Source organism: Mytilus trossulus, chromosome 11, assembly GCF_036588685.1.
Source record: "Mytilus trossulus isolate FHL-02 chromosome 11, PNRI_Mtr1.1.1.hap1, whole genome shotgun sequence".
Lineage (NCBI taxonomy): Eukaryota > Metazoa > Mollusca > Bivalvia > Mytilida > Mytilidae > Mytilus > Mytilus trossulus.
The window spans coordinates 66143194-66153131 of NC_086383.1; positions in this window are offsets into that span (position 1 = coordinate 66143194).

Genomic DNA, 9938 nt, shown 5'->3' on the forward strand with positions numbered 1-9938 from the left:
ACAATTTTCAAAACCGTACCATAGTACAAGTATGAAGATACTATAAGGTTACACTATTAAAACAAACAAACAAAAAATGAATTGAAATTTCATAATAACATATGCAACTATTACAGTCATAATCACGTTCGATAACTCTGCATGTGACTGGTTCAATTAGGATTTTTTTTACTGGTTACCTGATGAATTATTTAAAGAAAATTGAAAAATATATTTAGTTCACCTCGGTTTATATCCATTCGATGTCTTCTGTTATGAATATAAAATAATATTGAAAGAATTTCATTGATAATCGGACAACACTAACCGGCATAGGTATTGTCAAAACATGCATCTACATGGGTATTGTCAAAACTTACATCGTGATTAGGTGCCATGTTTGTTTTCTTTGATCACGTTGGTGTTATGACTTAATTGACTTAATTAATATCTCCTTAATCTTGCTATGTCTAAAGCTATTCTTATAGTTACAATACCGTGTCATATTTAATTGCAATGTAAACAGAGAAAATAAATTGAATTATGTGCATTAACAAAATAAGTGTCGAACATCCTCTACGTTTGAAAACTATTTGTTCGCCATTTTTCAAAATTTTATAAAAATAACAACAGCATGTTTAAGCTTGATAAAAAGGAACCAATGTTCGATTACATGCTGCTTTAAGGTAAGACAATGAATGAAAACGCGAGCATCCAACAGTTATTTAATTTTCATAGTAAAAATCGTACAAATAATATTTTTACCATGTCGCCCCACGCTGTCAATCTGGTCGCCATCTTGAAAAATAATAGCAGATTTTCTGAAAATAGCTTATTTTCAAATCAATTTGGAAGGGACATAATAGAAAATTAAACTATTCTATATACGATATTTCAAATATTTATGAATATAATAATAAGCACAAAGACCCACAATTATTCCATCTGTTTTGTTTAAATCGCAATTTAAGGTTAAAGACGACAGAAAATCCAATATTTATCGTAGTTGTATGATTTAACAGTGTGAACTATCGAGGCAACAAGACAAATTTTCAAAAGCATTTGGAAGGGAGAAGATCAAAATTTAAACTATTCCAAAAGGAATATTTATATTTCTAAATATATGAGGAATTACTACAAAGACCCACACTTTTAGTATCATGAACTTAAAGTAATGTATTTCATCGATTCCAGAAAGCCCATATGCATTTCTATACACTTTACTTGGGCTTGATACGGGTGATGTGTGACGTCACAAAAGTCACGTGATGACTGCTATAGTTGGATATGACTAACGTTCATGTTAGTATTTTGTTCAAATCCGTTGAATATATTTAATATCAATAAACACGAACGTCAAGTATTTACGGATAGACATTTTCGAATGAATTTATTTTCAAATTCAAACATTGAGTTCCACTATGTGAATTTAGTACTATGCAAAATATAAGCAAAGGCTTCTAAATCCATACTAAAACAGTATAAAATAATCAACATTATGGTCGTTATTAAACTTTGTTGTGAAAATTGTAAATTATTTTTACGGTTGATGTGAGTTGCAAGGATTTAAAATCATGCTTTATGAATTGAAAACACACAAGTATTTTTATTCACGACCCTTTAAAATTTGAATATTTAATAAATCTATCTTACTTTCCGTTTTATGGAATTCCGATATATAATAATACAAAAAAAAAAAAATAATTACTCATAAAACCCAAATAACAAAACGATATGAAATAAATAACGTAGAAATATAAGGATTATTGTTTATAAACATTTTTTTGTATGATGCAAGAATTTATAAAGATTTAATTTTTATGTTTCCTACATACAAATGAATATTTAAACATGCCAAAGCAGAGTGTCTTGTCATATACAATGCTTATTTCTTAATTGCAACTCTGAAAACATTCTGATTTCAAGCATTGTTAGTTTCTTCAGAAACATAAATACAGTATATATTTTATATCTATTTCTTTGATTCGGATTGAATAAAATAAATTTGATAAGAATTTAATCTTTCTGTTTCCCGATCTCATATTAATATTTTAACCAGAATGTTCACTCTCGTAAGTCTATGATGAAATACACAGTATCCCGTGGTTCAATCTTCAAACATAATTAGTTTACATGTTATCGAGACAACAGACACTACCACGTTATAATTGACCTAGATATAGACAGTGCACAGTGGTCGTTTTGAACAAAATAATTGCATTGTCAAGAGCCATCAAGGGACCACATCAAAGACTTGATAACGACCTGTTAAGACCTGTATAAATAACCGAAAACTTTCGAGACGTTCCGAGAAATTTATTCTGACTTCCGGCCAAGAGATATCGAGTGGCCCATAGACACATCCAAAACTCACCAATATATAAGCATGAACCCCTAAGGGGTTCATGCAAAAAAAAATTAGTTTATCTTATCTCATTGTTAGATCACCCACATCAGTAAATAACGATGAATTACCTCAGAAGAAACGAGACAGCAGTAACTAAATAAATTGAAGCACACTTATTATGCAGAGGAAATACTATTTACACATATTTTTGAATACTCTTGTCAACAAGCTATATTTTGATGGCAGAAAAGTCAGTTTAAATTAAGAAATTATTAGGTCACCGGCGTTTTGAATGTTGTCTTTGAAAAAAATAACCAACACCAAATTGAAAGTAATATACGAAAACTTGGCAACGTACATTAGCGAGATCATAAACAATAAATGTAAATTAAATTCCAGTTGTCAGTCTTAAATAAATGAAATAATATATAATAAGTTCAAATTCAAAGTGTTCACTGCGGCTATTTTTTATTGTTCAAATAGAAACGATCAATATTGAATATAAAATAAAATTATGTTTGATTATATTAAATTGTATTCATTGGGATATCTCTTTTTTCAAAGGCCATAATGGAGTTTTACTATAAGGGTTCTTGTTCATGATGGTTCATAGTTCGTATAATTTCATATAATGGAGACTATAAAGCTATTTATTATTCATATTTCAGTTGCGAAATGTATTTAAGGATAAATGATAAAGTATACAATATATAAAATATTATTATACTAGTATGTGATGTGCTTTTTTCGATTTGTAAACAACACCGTGATAAAATTAATAAAATTATCGATATATTTACCTTAGCGCAGACTCAGAGATACTAGTATACATGATAATGGATGTTACAATTTACCTCCCACGTAAATCCACATGTATTGGAACCTATTTGTAAACTGACGCTTTCCCCATTTTATTTGATTTAAAAATTGCAAATAAAAAAAAAAAGATCATTAACTCTCATACCCGTAGCCAGGGGGGGTTCGGGGGGTTCGGACGAACCCCCCCCCCCCCTTGAAAACAAATTAGCACTATTAAAGTCAATGTTCTGTTCGAATTGTGACTGTTAAAGTCGAGTTTTTGAGTCAAACGAACCCCCCTTTTGAAATTCCTGGCTACGGGCCTGACTCTTATTCTTAATGACCGTTATGAAATAACCGTTTCACAGATGAAATCAGATATTTTCCTTACGTCTTAAGTACAATCCCTTCCCTTTCATGAATGCGACCTACTGAATGAGACTATTTACCGGATTTGTTATAACATGCAAGGCCGTAACTACCCTTGAGGCAAGTGAGGCAATTGCCTCACTAAAATTTCGACACTGATTTTTTGTTATTCATATATATAAATATAATAGTCATTTGTTGTTCTGTCTCAACCTTGAATTCTATAACTTGTCATCATTCCTTTTAAACTATTCTTCCTGGATCACGCCTGGTAAACCATCTAATCTCAACCAAAATGTTGAGACGGAAAAAAGTATTCTGGCACTTCCTGTTGAGTCTTTCTGGTTCAAAATATTCAAAATAAACATAGGGTAGGTCGACTTTTCGTCAATTTACTGAAAATCAATGACTTTTTTTGTAAAATAAGAGAATGTCATGCCATAGATAAATTATAATTGTAGCTAATATGTCTCTGTTTGGTTCAAAATATCTGAAATTGAAGTCACAATCACTTTTCTCCTACGGATTATCATGTTTACTTTCTTTGAATCCGATAAAACTGCTATGGTTTTAATGACCTAGCAAGAAAATATGTCAATTATTTATGGTTTTTTTATGCTTAACGATAACCACGTCTGTTAATTGCAAAAATATTTTTGTCAAGCCTATTCTAAGCAGGAACATGAAAAATTCTAAATGGTTGAGATATAAAGGTACTGGTTGAGTCTTTCTGTCACAATGTTGAGTCTTTCTGGTTATTTTGTATCATAAAGTATATTATTGTTAAAATATGGGCGCTGAGGTTTCAAAGTTCAAATTAACTACGACTAGCAATCCAACACGCGTGCAATATTACTATTTAAAGACAAAAACTGCTAAAACAGCTATGCTAAAGTTTAATTTAAATGATTAAATGTAATTTCTATTGTAAAAATAAAGTTATTTCCCAAAATGAACAACGAAACTATATCAGTGAGCGGTACTATTCGAGTTTACCTTTTTGCGGTTAACCTGATATATGTTTTTCTGTATGTGGTAAATTAAAATATAAATACTGATACAGTTTCTAGAATTGCCGATAGAAAAATGTATGCTTTATGAGTATAGATAAGATTATTTTATAATATTTATTTATTATTATGTTTTTATTTAGATGATTTCGATTCTGTAATTAAATTAAACGCTAATTTCAATACTCATGATTGGGCTAGTAGTCAGTTTAAATCAATAGATGAGGAATGAAGAAGGAAAGAGGACATCATTATTCATTTTAATTTGTAGCTAATCATGCCTATTTTTGTTTTGCTCTTACCAGGCAATCATATTCATAAACGAAAATCTCCTGTCCCTCATCCCAACAAATATATAAATATCAGATGTTTTTTTCTTATCTAATACAAGTTTAAATTGATGCTAATTGTTAACGCCCAGTGACAAATATTTCATGGATGTTCAGAAAAACACGAAAGAAAAAGTCGGGTATATAATATTAAAACGAAGAGATGTGATATGATTGCTGATGACGCAACTAGCATAATATGAAGAAGTGGATGGAAGCGATAATAGGAAACCGTAAGGCATTCAACAATATAAAAAAAAAACAGCTGCGCCATGAGCGCATGATACGCCCGACGTTTTATGTGGAAGTTATACCGTATGCGATAATCATAAATAGTTTCTGAGAAAGTTTTAAGCAATAACCATATATATTTTTTTCATAGTTTTTGAGACACAGCGGGAAACCCCCCACCCTGGTTTTTTTTTTACAAAAAACTAAATATCACTAAAATAAAATTTTGAATCAAAACCAAAAAGTAAACAGATCTTTTTATTAATATAACAAAGAAATGTGTAAAGTTTTAAGCAATAATCATAAACTATTTTTGAGATACGGCGCGACATGTAAAAAAAACCTCCCCTGTTTAACAAAATACTCAATAACTCAAAAATAAAATTCTGAATCATCACCAAAAAGTATGCAGATCTTTAGATCAATATAACAAAGAAGTTTGAAAGTTTTAAGCAATAATCATAAATTGTTATAGAGATTCGGCACAAAAAATGTTATAGAGATACGGCACAACATGTAAAAAAAACCTCCCCCTTTTTTACAAAATACTCAATCACTCAAAAATGAAATTTTGAATCATCATCAAAAAGTATACAGATCTTTAGATTAATATAACAAAGGCATGTGTAAAGTTTGTAGCAATAATCATAAATCGATTTTGAGATATGGCGCAACATGTAAAAAAAAACCTCCCCCTTTTTTTTTTACAAAATACTCAATAACTCAAAAATGAAATTTTGAATCATCACCAAAAAGTATACAGATATTAAGATTAATATAACTAAGAAGTGTTTAAAGTTTTAAGCCATAATAAAGAATCGTTTTTGAGATACAGTGCGACATTTGAAAAAAAACACACCCCTGTTTTAGTTACGAAGTGCCGTAAATCAAAAAGTTTAAATCTAATTTTCACCAAAAAGTATACTGTAACAGATCATTTGACCATCATGAGAAACAACTATATTAAGTTTTATGAAATTTGGATAAGTCGTTCTCAAGTTACGGTGCGACATATTTACGCCGGATAGCCGGGCAGACGGACAGACGGACAGACGGACGGACACTGGACATGTGTATACCATAATTCGTCCCGTCAAAATTTTGACGGGCGTATAAAAACGATAGTGTAAAGCCTGTCCCAAAGCTAGTTACAACTAGTTTTGAAATAAATCTTGTTCTCCCAGACTGAAGTATCAATCAGTACACAACCAACTGATAAAATTTATTAAAAAGAAAAGTATAGGAAACGTCTGGTTTACGTTGCATACTAACATATGGATCGATATATAATGAAAGCAATTGAAAAGTGGTAGTCCGAAGGCTTTGATCATCGAAATTTTGCATTAGAAATAATAGTTTGGACCTGAGAAGATTTTCTTCAAGGACCACCAGAAAAAAAATATTTTGAGAACTTTCTGAAAGCTTTGCTTTATACAAAAATAATCCAAGTCGGTTACTTTAAAAAAATAAATAAATAGACTAAGGATTTGTATAGTTAGACTATACAAATCCTTGGATAGACTAAGATGTCCTTTTTGTAAATTGATCCGAGTCATATTCTAGACAAATATTAACAAATTCTTGTGCAGGATAAGATTATTCTTAGAAATCAAATAGAGGGGGATGAAGCCTGATTTGTTTAGCAACATTGAATTGAAGAAAATCATAAAGAAAATTGTAACGAACAGAGCACAATTTTACAGTCATGTCTACTGGACGTATGTTAATTTTCTAAAATTTTTTTTAATTCATCCAACATAACAAGAACCTGCTGTATTCGACGGCAATTTATTTTTTTATTTTATTGATCTTCCGCAGAATTACTCCAGAATCGGTCCAGATTCATTTTTTAGAACTCTTCACCAGAAGACATTCTGGTGATGTACAGAAGAGACCAATAAAACACGCCCCTGCGATTGTGTAGATCGCAGTATTGTCGTGGTACGGTCTAGAGGTCTTGCAGTTTGTATTGAGAGTAGCCAACATGTTCAAAACAATCGTGATATGTCGTTGCGAAATCAAGTCTAAGTAGGAGCGCGTTAATGTTGTAGTCCTCAAAGATTGTGCCATCGTATCTTGAGCGCGATTCAAGTCGCAGACACATGTACTTCGCTATACGATATAACGTCGATGTTACCATACTACCTTAATACAAACACTAGACTATACCTTAAAAATGCGACACAACCACTACGACTATTCTACGGTTATGCTTAGCTGTTCAAGACCGTATCCTTTACAAAAGTCGATTCTAGTACGATCAAGCCCGGTGTCCTCATCACGGTATTCTTAAGACCTGACTGCGATCATATTACTACAACGATTTCCAGCTCTATATATAGTCGTGCTCATTGTCATTTTCACATAAAGATATAAAAGCTCTCCAGGTTTTGTTTGTATGTATTTTGGACCTCATGTCTCTTTTTCCAATGGGCCCAACCATGCATTACACATTTCATTGTGTCGTTTCCACAATCTTTTATTAAAACATCGTTATCTAATCTACATTGACCAGCAATATATTGTGATTCAGGTTGGATTGGTCGGTCCAACATTTTTACTGGATCAGGCGGATAACGCCCGAGGACCTCTGTCTCTACCACTATATATATATTACTACTACTTCTACTAGTATGTTTTTGTTCCAATGATACAGAAAAAGGCTAAACATATGTATGTGTGTCTATGCTTAGCATGCAAGTTTTGCTTAAAACTGTGGTCACACTTTACCAGATAGCTCGAACGGACACCGAAAGGATGGACAAAATTTACAATTTACACCATTTCCATCCGTTAGGAGTCCGCGATGTAATGAACAAATTAAACGGAAGTGTAGTATGCCGAGAAATGGAAGGGGTGAAAAAGAAATAGGAAAACAAATGTCAGAATAAAAAGCCAATAACTTTGCCTGATCATGATTTAGAAGATCATATAAAAAAGAAGATGTGGTATGATTGCTAATGAGATAACTCTCCACAAGAGACCAACATGACACAGAAATTAGCAACTATAGGTAACCATACAGCCTTTATCAATGATTCAAGCCCATACAGCATACATGTAGTCAGCTATAAAAATCCATACATATTCATGATACTAAAGAAAACCAACATGCCAATAATTGTTTTTTCTGGCTCGATTCTCAATTGGTATTTATCCGTTTTATAATCAATTATCGTTCTGTTATCCTTCTGTTCATGTCCGTCTCACATCGTTTTATCCTTTTTATTTCCGATAAAGTCCGTTAGTGAACCTGTCTACCGGACCTTCTACGGATGTATAAACGACAAGTAACAGATACAAAACGAACACAGAACGGACGAGTATTGTAAAAAAGATCCGACGAGTCCGTTCACAGGTTTTTAATATGCTCAGTTTTTTCCATCGGACCAACCGGACGTCGACTGATAAAGTGGATACTGAACGAAATGAAACAGATATGGACGGACGTCTAACGGATAACAACACTCGTTTCACGGAACGGACGGATTGAAAAAAAATTATCCGTTCGGCGTCCGTTCGCGCTATCTGGTAAGGTGTGACCGGAGATTTGAGCACGTGTTACACCTTAACGGATAGCGCAAACGGACGCCGAACGGATTGCTTTTTACAATCTGTTCATGTCCGTAAGACGTCCGTTAATTTTCGTTTCATGTCCGTTGAACATCCGTGATATCCATCAATGTCCCTTCAACATCTGTGATATCCATCAAGGTCCCTTCTGTCCGGTGGACAATTTCGAGCATGTTCAAAACTTTGAATTGACGGACATTCAACGGATGAAGTGTCCGTTGTACATCCGGTAGTCGTCTATTTTTTTACGGATGTGCATGCGTTCTTAAAACGTGACAAATCTTAACTGAGGGATAATACCTTGTATACTATAAATAAATATATAAATGAAGCATGATTGCCAATGAGACAACTCTTCACAAGAGACCAAAATGACACAGAGATTAACAACTATAGGTCACAGTAAGGCGTTCAACAATAAGCAAAGCCAATATTGAATATAAAAGGCCCCGAAATGACAATTGTAACGAAAAAACTTACGGCCTTATTTATATATAATTTTTTTTAACGAAAAACAAATATGTAACACATAAACAAACGACAACCACTGAATTACAAACTCTCAACTTGGTACAGGCACATACATACATAATATTGCGGGGTTAAACATGTTAGCGGGATCCCAACCCTCCCCTAACATTGGATAGTAGAATAACAGTACAACATAGGAATAAACTATACAAATCAGTTGGAAAATGCTTAATTCATCAGATTGACAAAAAAACAAGTGGACGTATATATCAATTTCATTTCAAAAGCACACACGGCGTGTCAATCTAGTACAAAGGAGGGTTTATGTTCATATAGCATTCATGTTTACATTTCATGTAGACAGTACTCGTCCTGCATATGCATTTAGTTAGACAATGAGTATTTTAATGACTCATTAAAACATCAATGCTACAATCTGCACAGTTTTACTCCTGTTCATGTTGATTATAAACATAGAAAAAAACGTAATAGAAAAATAACTAACCCACTGACATTTTACTTTGTGAAATTGCTACCAGTTGATATATAATTTGACTAATCTATGAATAAAGAGACCCATTCCTGCGGTACGTCTATGTATTCTTTATAAAGAAGGAATCCTTTACAACGGTATGAGGCAGAATAAAGGTCTAGTGTTGAAGATTCAAAGTTAAGCACTGATTATGTAAATATAGCACAGGGGATGCAAATTGTCCAGATTTAAAACTCAGTTCTGTGGATAAAGTTTAGTACTGATGTAAACTCCAGCACTGCAAAGGTAAAGTATAGCGATGTAGATTTTGAAAAGCTAGCTATTGAGATGTCAAGTTA